General features: G+C 32.4%; 1 protein-coding gene across 1 annotated transcript in view; it reads right to left on the reverse strand.

The window, feature by feature from the left end:
* LOC127718235 (innexin unc-9-like) overlaps positions 1-12,624 on the reverse strand; it is a 115,440-nt gene that overhangs the window by 26,647 nt on the left and 76,169 nt on the right. The window lies entirely within an intron of this gene.

Below are 12,624 nucleotides of genomic sequence, written 5' to 3' on the forward strand. Positions count from 1 at the left end.
TGTTGTGACTAAAAAATGACCTAAAAGAGTTTGAACATATATATTCGCATTCCGACTTTTTAAATGCCCATTTAATCAGGTGTGTGAATTTTTTCTTAATAAAATTATGAGGCAACGTGGTAAATAGGGTAGAAAAATCAAAACTTTGAACAGATTCGAAATCACCAATATAAGCATGCAATTTATCAAGTACTTCAAACGAATTTTTGACACGCCTAAAGTAATTAATTCCACTTTTTTCAAAGGCCTTATTTGAACAATTTATTACCAGGTTTTTGATTGTACCAAGTGTACTAGTAAGTAGAATAGATAGTTTTGTAGTGGAACAATGGCTTGAAGACGAAATAAATCTATATTTGTAAGTAGTTTTGTGCAGCTTTGGAAGCCAGTACATAGTTGGAACTTTCATTGTATTTGGTTCTGCTTGTAAAGCGGTAGCTAAAAGTTGATGTTTGTTACAGATGTCATTTTCCGAAAATGGAGTCAGTTGGAATGTTGGTGAATTCGTGATTTCCTTTTGTAGAACATCAATATAAAATTTAGGTCAAACAATAATAATATTGTTAGCAGCCTTATTAGCCGGGACAAAAATATATTCCTTGGCGAGTTCTTTTAGCTTATGTTTGATACGGGAAATTGGGCTATTATGTTTGTTGTTAGGAGTAAAATGATCTTTAAAATGTTGAATACGTATATCAACTATGTTCATTACATAAAATTAAAAAAAGAATCTAATGATTTCTTGTCAGCTTTTTCTCGTTTTATCCATTTAGAGCAGTAAGTATGGAGAGAGTCGTGGATGATGTTACGACACTCATTCCAATTAATAATTGATGGGGGACGATATTTAGGTCCTTTACTGAGAAATGATTTGCTCACAAAACAACAGAAAAATTAGATAAAATATTAAACCCCACGTCTGTAGAACATATGATAATTATTTGCTCCTTTTCCAACAGTCTTTGGAACTGATCACAGAAGTCTGTTAAAATTTAAAGTTGTTTTTCTTGTATGTCTCAAACACCTTTATGTCAATTAAATTTCTAGATCATAACGCGATGTAGAATATGCAGAGAGATAAATCTTATATTTCTTAACATTTTACAAAGAAAAACAATATTTAAGAAGTGTATGCGTGTTTTTATAATCTAATTGAGATGCAAACGCGTTGACCGAATACATGTTGTATGAAGCGCTTACGTTTCATTCTAAAAATATTCGCACGATCAATGCTTTTACAGCCCAATATAATTATAAAAAGGAAGCACTCGATTTTTAGTATTACAATTGTATGCTGCAACCATAAAGTAAAGATTTGTTTCAATTATTTTCGTATGTTTTCTTTGCATTCTGTAACATTGTCACGGATAGAACGTGCAGTCATAGCTGTTGCATTTTATACGAAAATAAATATCATACTGGAGTAACTGTCGATTGTTGTCAGTCAATCATTATTTTTCTTTGTCTGATACCAATTTTCGTGGGTTTCGTAGGTACAGAAGAACGTTCAAATGTTCAGCGAATTACAAATTTGATATTGGCTTTATATGCAGAGAAAGGCAAAACCACAAAAACAAATATCCACGAAAATGTAAGTTTTCCTCAATCAACGAAAATTAATCCCAGCAAAAATAAACGAATCCGCAGTATATTAAAAATACACCTATTAACTTATATCTACATTCTTTTTAAAAAAATCGTTTGTTAAATCCTGTGTTTAATTATAAGCAAGTTACTGAATCATTATTAGTGAATTAAGTGTCTCCATTATTTACAAAATGTTGAAATAAATGAAATATCGATATTTGACATTGTCCACATTAAGAGATTTTGTACGCTTAGGGATCTTCAATTTGGTAATTGTTTGAAAAGATGTTCGAGGAAATGTTGTCTTACATTATAATACAATGCACAAGTGAAGAGACAATGCGATTCATCTACAAATATTTGAAAGAAAGGTCCTTCTCGATTTTAAGAATTTCTTGGTTTGTTGTCCCAGAGTTACAGACCTTTAACAGTCAGATTTAAGACACATTTTTCACGTGTCCCTTACCACCTCTTGTAATGTGGGCTATTGTTGGTACTAGAGATTTACGGAAAGTCTCGGTTCCGACTGTTGACTCCGACTCTGACAGCAAACATTACAGGGGTCGTCTCAAAAGTTAATTTAACGGCGCACTTGATTCATAATGAGTCCATAAACGGAGCATACTATCGCTCCAACGACAATAAGAATCAAACTTGTCTTACATTATCCAGAGTTTTTCGTAACAGTACATTTCAATCGGATATGTCGTCAAGCTCATACAAGATAAAATATATGTGGTAAAGATATTTAGTATGTTTCCTTTATCTAAATAACAAAAAAATGACTTTTTACCAGAAACACGGTCTTCCATGTTGACGATATATGTCGATAACACGTGGAACTAAAGTTAATTTATAGTTTAACGAAAAAGGGTGCGCTCGATTTTCATTCCTTCTCTATAAAAAAATAGTTAAGCTCGCATATACAATCTTTTATAGGTAGACATCCAAAATTACAAAGCAAAATTGCATTTCAATATTTCAAATAGCTCAAATCGATTTTCAAATATAAATTTACGGAAAAAGGGGCAGAGGCGGATTAAGAAGGGGACCAGTGTGCCCGACCCCCGTCATCGGAAATAAGACAAGAGATTTTTCCAGAGTTTTGTTTCAAACGGCATGTGCATGTACATGTATGCTTACCTATTCGAAAGTCAATTTCTATAATTATGTGGTAGATAACAATGTTTCTTGAGATTTTTCCAGTTTTACATCTTCACCCTCCTGATTCAACGGAGTTTCTACAACACTTGATTCAGATCATTCTTTCAATTATTCGACCTCCTCCGGACCCTTAGATTGACAAAATCTATCCAAATCGGCATCCCGTAATTACGCCATTTACGCGACAGCAAATTAACAGAAAACCTGATCACCAGAAACGCAAGGGTCGAAAATTTAATAGAATCATTGCAGAATATAGAATTTTTGTCGAACATGCCATGTGTGACCTAAAAATTATTAAGCGATGGGTACTTTGTGGAGGCACTCAAGACAAAAACTTATGGAGACTTGTGCAGGATTTGTAAACAGAAGACAAACGTTATTTGATTAAATAAATTCTTGTGTAAAATCTTATTTAACTGTTATTTGCAAATTTTACATTGGAAAGATAATTATTTAGTACCTTTTATTATTTTGAGACGACCCCCATAATTTTACCTGTCAGAGTCGGTGTCAACAGTCGGTACCGAACCTTTCCGTAATTGTCTATTGGTAAAAGTAAGTACCCTTTTTCGATATTTAAGTATTCTATGATTTAATTTTTCACATTTATGATACTGTAACGAAAAGAAATTAAGACAAGTGTTACCAGCCAAATGCTCTTACTCTTCAGGTTTTTCTGCAAGTCCATTTTACTGATTTCTAATTGGTTGATTCAATGTTTTATTTTATACTTGCAACACTTTCTCTTCATAGAAAACGGGCTATCTGACGCTCCAAGTTCAGCGACGTATTTATGATATTATAAATATGAGTTCCACTGTCATGAAATCCTTGCAGTCCTTATTTAACTTGAGATTTGTTATCGCGTCTTTTTTTTGTAATGCTAAGTTAGGAGATGCAAGAGTTCGTATGGTAAAGTTTTGGTGTCGTCTTTTACATGGAGAAGAATGTAAAGTCTCCTCACTTTTATATAAGCTATTATTTATTTATTCTAATAATTATGGTTTGGAGAGTAAATGGTTATGTTTTATAAAAAACACATAAGACAATTGTTGAATGTCAAATATTTGGAATAAACAGTGTACTTTTTCTGCTTTGTGGATTTCTTAATGTGTAGAACAAAAACTGAAGGACCAATTTATACAGGAATGGTATGAAAAAAATGAATTCTACCTCTTAAGGTATATGTTATAGAATATTAAAAAAAAAGAATTTAAACTTGAACAATATGTATCTATTTTACCATTGCATTGTATGTATATGTTTTGTAAATTTAGATGTGGTAGCCACCGTCTACCAGTCGAGACAGGGAGATGGCACAATCTGTCAAGAAATCATAGATTGTGTCGTATCTGTGGCTCGGCTGAAATCGTTGACGAGTATCATAATATTTTGTCTTGTAAATCTTTAGTTAATGAAACACAAAAATATTTATAGGAATTTGGTTGGAAAAAATGCAAACACCTTGAAATTATGTAATCTGTTTTCCTCAAGTAATATTACAGTTTTAGAAAAATTATGTCGATATATCAAAGCTGTTAATGTGAAAGTCTCTCCTCCTGGTTAATGTATATCATTATTTCACACATGCACTGTATATTTTATTGTTGTATATACTTATTGTCTCTATAACCATGTCATTAGTTGATGATAATGAAATTCATTCATTCAGATGTGGTAAGATTGCTAATGAGACAACTATTATCCAGACAACAATGGACGTGGATAAAAGCAATTATAAAACCCTATGCGGCATTCGACAATGAGCAAAATCCAAACGGTCAAAAACATATAAAAGGTCACGGCATGACAAAACGCGAAACAACTCAAATAAGAAAACATACGGTCTGATTTATACTAAATAGGTGAACGAAAATCAAATACGACACACACAAACTTACTTTAACAACTGAACCACGGGTCCGTAAGTTGGGACCTATATTTGGTGAACTTGGCAGGTTTTAAAATGTCCGTCCTTCCGTCCGTACGTCTAAAACACAATAATACTCAGAGTTTATCTTCTAATGTTGTCATGACAGGACCTTATAAAGTTTACTGTACATTTTTTATTCTCCTCGAAGGCCTTCGTGCATCAGCATATAGTTGATTACGTCCACGTCGCTGTGTGTTTGGTTGATAATTTGGTTGGCAATCATGCCATATCTTCTTTTTTTAACTTTGAATTTCACACACAACACAAAATAAAGTAACTATAGTCAAAGTAACTACATGTTGTATATTCGATAAATATTTTGTTATTTGTTTTCAGGGTTGCAGGGAATTGGTTCACATTTTGTCATGATACGATCTTATAATGTTTACTGAACGTTGTGGGTTTTGATTTTTATCGAAAGCTGTTCACCAAAATAGAGTTGATGACGTTCACTTCCTTTAGACTTTGGTTGATCGTTGTCTCAGTGATTGGCAATCATACCACATATCCGTTTTTGATAGTTTATATTCATATAAACACAAAATATAGTCACCGTATTCAATAAATATTTTGCTATTTGTTTTCAAGGATGCAGGGAAATGTTCCACATTTTGTCATGCTATGAACTTATTAATTTTACTGTACGGTATGGGCTCGGTATGGGTTTTGATCTTTGTCGAAGGCTGTGCTCCAACATACAGTTTATTACTTACATGGCTTTGGATTTATGGTTGATTATTGTATCACTGGTTGGCAATCATACCACAACTCCATTTTTAAATTTTTAATTCATATAAAACACAAATAAAATACCTATATACAATAAGAATTTTGATATGTGTTTTCAAGGATGCAGGTTTATTTTATTTACAGTAGATTAATTTCTTTGGATCAATTTCTAGTACGTCAGTATCCTTTGATACACATTTGACATGGTTTCTTGTCTATGGCATTTAACTATCGAAGAGTCATAGTACACACTCTTTCGAAATTGCACACGCTACAGAATGATTGAGAATGTGTCCATGGGAAACAGATTATGCACCCGCTGACAAATAACGTTATAAAGAGACATAACCCAAGAACGGTAAAAGTGACGCGACCAAAATTCGATCTTGATCTGTTTTCTCTCTCGGTAATAAGCATTGTGTATCAGTTTAATAACATTTGGTTAAGGCAAGCTAAGAGAACGGAAACCAATATTTGGATGTACGTACGCACGGACAAAGGCTCCGTCCATACAAACCCAAAGTATATCAACATAATACATGTCTAATAATTGTTAATATCAAAGATTTAAAAAAAAATTGTTAATGTATCATTTGATATATGCTGCAACTTTTTTAAGTTGTAAATATATATAATATACAATTCAATCCAATTAGTATACAAATATCTACAATATAAGGAATATCAATTCTTTTAATGGGAGCTAAACACTTCAAAATATGTATAAAGGGAAAAGTGTATTGCTAGATTTAAACTTCACTTTTACTTGATTCAGATAACTATTTTTAGCATGGGAAACACTTATGACAAGCAGTTGCATTTTTATTGAAAATTTTAACACAAAGGACACAGGATTTTATTCTCAGATTTCAGAATCTAGGAGGAAGTTGTTCAGAAGGGATATAGTAAGTAAGCTATTAATAATATTTGTATTATTTAGAAGTATTTGGCATCAGATTCTGTAAAAGTGGGGCAAAAGATACTAGATGGACAGTCAAACTCATAGATCGAAAATAATCTGACAACGCCATGGCTAAAAAAGTAAAAAGACAAAAATACAAATAACAGTCGCAAGACACAACAAAGAAAACTAAAGACTAAGCAACAAGAACACCATCAAAAACGTGGGGTGTTCTCAGGTGCTCCAGAAGGGTAAGCAAATTTTGCTTCACATGTGGCACCCATTGTGTTGCTCATGTTATTACAAACCCTGTAAATATTCTGTAAAGGTAACAGTAAATGTCAATAACTTACAAAGACAAATAAAAGAACACTATAACACGTTATTAAAATGATAGACAACGTCAGTACCTATACTTCAAGACCATCTTGTAATATTTGTGAAGTTGATACGGAACATTTAACAACACGGTCTTGCTATCTTCCGATGAACTTGTTTTACATGTTTTAGAAAAAAGACGAGCAGTTCTTTGACATAACCCTGGTCCATCAACCTTCTGCTCAAACACCGGTGACGTTTTATAAAGCGTGAATAGCAGCTGCAAGGTCTTGAGTACCGAAAAGGTAGTGAAATATATATCCCATATGCAGGTGAAGTCGGTATATTGCTACTAAGGTGGGTGAAATTGATAATTTCGTCTCGTTTGTGATAGATTCTGGTTCTGAGATGACCGCTTATAACAAATGTGAGGTATACGTTTAAAAAGAACCGGTTGAAGCCTTGTCAGTTGTGTCTTTTATTTCTAGTTCTGGAAGATATTTTGTAAAATGCCCCAAAATTAGGCATTTTCAAAAATGCCTGTAAGGTTCAAGAAATTTATATTATAACTATTTTTTAGGCAATTTACATTACGCCTAGAAATTTGTTTATGCCTGAGTTATTTCATATAATGAAATGTACACAAAAACTGAGCCATTGAAAGTACAAAAAAAAACATTACAGTTTTGTCTATGATACTACTTTGAATACTATGAATTTATCTGATTGTTATTTATATTACCACATGTACTGAACTTGACAATTATTTGTTAATTCGTAAAATGTTAAGATGGCAGGTTATGTTGCAGATTTGTCCTATTGTTTTTGCAAATATTTCGTTTGGCTTTAAATCTGGTCTCAGCACTACAACCATATTTGGTGAAACCCGGACCATGATATTTTCAGCTCTGTCAACATTGAAAAGTTCGAAAAACATGGTGCTTTGCAATCAGCACCCACATGGATATCTTATTTTCATGTGTTTACATAAGTAGTATAATTAGCGCAATTAGATTGATTAACCTCTTTTGAGTTATCAGAGCATTCACCAGATTGAATCAGATTTCTCGCATAATGGGTAATGCGTGTATAGCTGGAGACGCTTACCCTTTGGACGCACCTTTAGGCGGAAACCCAGTTGAAGAGAACAAAAGATTCGAAGCTCTTTGTTAGAGAAGGCGATAAATGCTTACTGTAATGTTTACTATAGTAACACAAATTTGAAAAGTTAATAGAAACAAATAAAATGACAGTTTTCGGCTAAATTACGGAGTATTTTTTCAAAAAAACACCATGTGCATAAATTTTCAATTTTAGCTATTACATAATTAAGCAGAACAACTAGATATAAAGTCGACTACATGGAGGTCTATACAGTTGGATCTAAAAAAGCATAACCTCCGATGTTAAAAAAAATATACCACTAACGGAGAACATATCAATCTATGTGTTCCTTAATTTTCGTTTCTGCCCTTCCATTATGTGACTTAAGAAAAAATTCAAAAAATTTGGTAACAATTGCAGCAATAAGAGAAAATCGAGTGCACCTTTTTATGTAAGGGCGTGTTTGAGTTGAATATTTTGTCTTGAAAACGTAAAAAGCAAAAGTATTTTAATACATCATCTCGCTTCAGATTCTACCATTTTTATATATCAAGGTTACAGGTTGACTTTTTAACATCGAAAATTCACAGTACTAAAAAAATGAAATATATGGGTCAAGTGAAATACCTTTCTAATTAATCACAAAAGCAGAGTAGGTGTGTTCGAATAGCAAATTTTTACTAAAAGTACTTGACGACAGACTTTTAAGTTGGATCTTAAAAATGTATATCTTCGAAAAAACTTCATTTTTTGTGTGTGATATCTAGGGTTTATAGTCTACAACCACTGAAAATTTTAGTCTGCCCTTCAACGAAATATTGAATTAGTTTTTTTTTAATGTTTATGAATTTTCGAAAATTCCACCTGACACCCGATCAGACAATAGTTTTAAGTTGACTGAATGCAGACAAGTACATTAACTGATGCTCATTAGCTACAATGTAGTAGATACATTTGTCTTTTAAAATACAACTGGCATATAAGGATCGTAATAGTGCTATGTGGATAAATTTATCGGTTTTCAAGAGCTAAATTGGCAGCGCATCATCCCTTCAATGGCTTCCATTTTTACGATTGTAAAAATGAACTGGCGTAATGGGGAGATAATTTTGACTAACTAGATTCATGACTGCCTTGATTTGTCTCTTCTTGGTTTGTTGTTTCATTCTAGCATTTATACACTACTGTCGCCTAAAGGATGTACTTATGTGAGGTTTAGGATTTTTTTGGTTTTAGGTTCGGACTCCTTGTTTTTTTCCTACGATATTTTGCCCCTTAACACTCATTTTTTCTTTTCGTACAAGACTTCAATAGCTCATGAATGGTAATTTCAAAATATAAGAAGGTTCTAGATTTCTTTTCTTTCATCCATCGACCAAGCTAAAAATTGGGGAAAATCGTTTCCAAAGGAGTTTAAAAAAAACCAGAGGCTTGTTTTTCTTCTAAACGAACGTAAACATAGAAAAAATATTACAATCCTAAACGGGAGCTACACGGTGAAGTAATTGCTAAAACGATTGATGGATGACTTCAAAAACAACCCAGAGACAAAATATGAATACCCAATAATATTACTTTATTTTTATTACATACCCTGTGCACATGTGCTACAATTAGGTTACTCGTGCTCAGAAGAGCTGATGAACTATGCTAAAGGAAGAATACATGAATTTACCATGCTTGTAGCATATACGACCGTTTTTAAGAATACTGACGAAAAGAGTTCGTTTGATTTCTTTAGGAACGGGGGAATTAATGCATTTATGTATATAGCGCATGGTCCATATACCCATGAGTTAAAAGTTTATAATTCGAGTAGCATCGATGGTTTAAAGAAAACATTTCAAGGGGAGGCATATGATTGTATAATTAACCCTACCCCACCAAAATGTTGCGCAGGCAACCAACAGAATAGAACTGCAATAACAGCATATTTAAGAGAATAGAACTGCAATAACAGCATATTTCATCAATTACATGACATCTCAGTGTATTGCTTACTAAAACGCCTCTCGCTTGTTTACAGAGTTGTCAAGACTGAAAATATGTCTTAAAAAAGAAATTGATAAGAACATCGGAAACGACTTAATACAGTGCATCATTTAAAACAATCAATCGCTTAACACCACCAAAGCCTTGTTTGAGAGATGTTTTGATTATTCCATGGAATTTTCGCAGGCTTTAGGTAAACCAAACTCAAATGTTTATGAACCTGAATGGAAGCCATGTCCGAATTATACCTGGAAAGAAATCTACAATCCGCCTGTTCTAGTGCCCGACAATGATACGTTGGCAAGAGTGATGTGTGCAAATAGAATTAATTCTACGAAGTCATTGTGTTCATATAATGGACAAAATACAAAATATGCCAGTAGTGAGGCTTTAAATAAAAATAGAAATGAATGGTTTGCGAGTATCCCCGATCAAGATAAATCGGGATATTATTAAGAAGACCTAACCGAATAATCCATTAGATTATTATGCTCTTGTTCCTGTTATGGGTGTAATTTGAGCTGAATAAGGAAATGGAGATAATTGGTATCGTTAATAATAATAATAGTCTTTTATTCAGAAGCAATACAGCTTATAGAATTTACATATACAAATATAATAGCATCAGTGAATAATTACATACATGTTTTATAATTACAAACAGTTTGTATCATCGGCGGAGAATGACAACAAATGATATAAATAATGAAATATAAGAATAATATTATGAAAAACGAATCATATCAGCTAAATAAAGGTATTGACCTAGATTGTTTTTTCAAATAAAATGGTTTTGTATAAGTTTTTCCTTATATCAAAATATTTCTCACATACTAACATCTAATGGTGTTCATCTTCAATCATATTTTATCACACATATTACATACTCTGTTTTCTCTTTCAATATTACAAAATCATCCGGTTTTAATGTTAAGGCAGTGTGCGGACAATCTATATTTACTAATATATGGCTTAAACACAAAGTTTACAAGTTTTTGTAGGTAAAATTGTAAAGTATCTGGATCGTGTATATATCTATAAAAAATACACTTTGATGACTCATTGAAAAAAGCATTCATTTCACTGACAAAACTACCTTTCATTCTATTAACCATTTCTAGTGTATATAAACCTGTATTTCATACAAAAGGAGGACAGTTACATGTTCACAAATCGTCACACAATCAAGGAGGACAAATCACAATTCTTCATGCGTGTAAAATGCTGAAAACATCAGAAAAGATTACCAATCTTCTAAATACTAATAACTTTATTTTGCACACAAAAAAAAAACCAGAATAAATAAAGTAAAATATTAAAAATTCATTGAAACTGAGCACTGAAGTCTCTTACAAAGTAAAAATGTTTTTTCTTGTTTGTCACAAAGACCTGCATGCCCTTATGCCAACAAAAAAATGTTATAACCGCATATTCTTTTTAATTTCTAGCCTTTTTAAGGTGGTACCCAACACCTTGACTAATATTAATTTGGCTCGTTTAATTTTCATAAAATTTTGAAAAATGTTTACTTTGACCCTTTGACAAAAATATAACAATTTCCAAAAATTTGAACCAACCACTTTATCAGAAAAATTTCATTGGTTATATAGCAGTTTGACAAACACTAATTTTGATCATTGAGAAGCTTAATATTTCCTTAACAATACAACGTAATTAAAACGTTTAGCTGATTTTTACAGAGTTATCTCCCTGTAGTGTTATGTATCACCTTAATACCTATTATACTTTGCTATCAATATATTTTATGACTGAACCTGTATGCATAACAACCCGACAGAGAAATCATAACAAATTCATAAAACATGACAAAAAGACAAACAACATGTAACAAAGACCTACAACATGAAACGAAGACATACATAAAGAAACAAAGACATACAAAATTAAAAAAATACATACAAAATGAAACAAGAAATACAACATGAAACAAGGACATACAACTCGAAACAAGGACATACACCATAAACAAAAGCACACAACACGAAACAAGGACCTGCAACATGAAACAAAGACGTACCCAACGAATAATAATGAATCCTCTGAACGACAGACACAAACCAACGACAACGACAACCACTGAACCATGGGGTTTTTATTTTGGACAGACATTTAATGAATGTGGCGATGTTTAAAATGTCCGTCCGGCCGTACGTTTAAAACACATCAATACTCAGAGTTTCTATTTGAATTGTTTCACATTTTGTTATGACAGGATCATAGAAGTTTACTGTACGTTGTGGATTATGATCTTTGTCGGAGGCCGTGCACCAACAAATAGTTGATTACGTCCACGCCCTTAGATCTCCTGTTGATAATTGTCTCACTGATTGTCAGCATACCACATATCCTTTTTTGTGAGTTTATATTCATATAAACACAAAATAAAAAAAAACTGTATTTAATACATATTTTGTTATTTGTTTTCAGGGATGCAGGGCAATGTTTCACATTTTTGTCATGATATGATCTTATAAAGTTACTGTACGGTATGGGTTTTGTCAATATAATGGAACTTGATGCGTCTATAATACAAGTGAGAGGTTTAGCTAGCTATAAAACCAGGTTTACATAAGAAAATGCTTGTTACAAGTCAGGAATATGACAGTTTTTATCCATTCGTTTGATGTGTTTGAGCTTTTGATTTTGCCATTTGATTAGGGACCTTCCATTTTGTATTTTCCTTGGAGTTCAATATTTTTGTGATTTTACTTTTTGATATTTGTTAAAGGTCTTGCTCCAACTTATAGTTTAGTACGTCCATGTACTTGGATTTATGGTTGATTATTGTCTCACCGGTTGGCAATCATACTAATTTCCTTTTTTAATTTTGAATTCATACACAACACAAACTAAAGTAACTGTATTAATTAAG

Source organism: Mytilus californianus, unplaced genomic scaffold, assembly GCF_021869535.1.
Source record: "Mytilus californianus isolate M0D057914Y unplaced genomic scaffold, xbMytCali1.0.p SCAF_10, whole genome shotgun sequence".
In the NCBI taxonomy this organism is placed as follows: domain Eukaryota; kingdom Metazoa; phylum Mollusca; class Bivalvia; order Mytilida; family Mytilidae; genus Mytilus; species Mytilus californianus.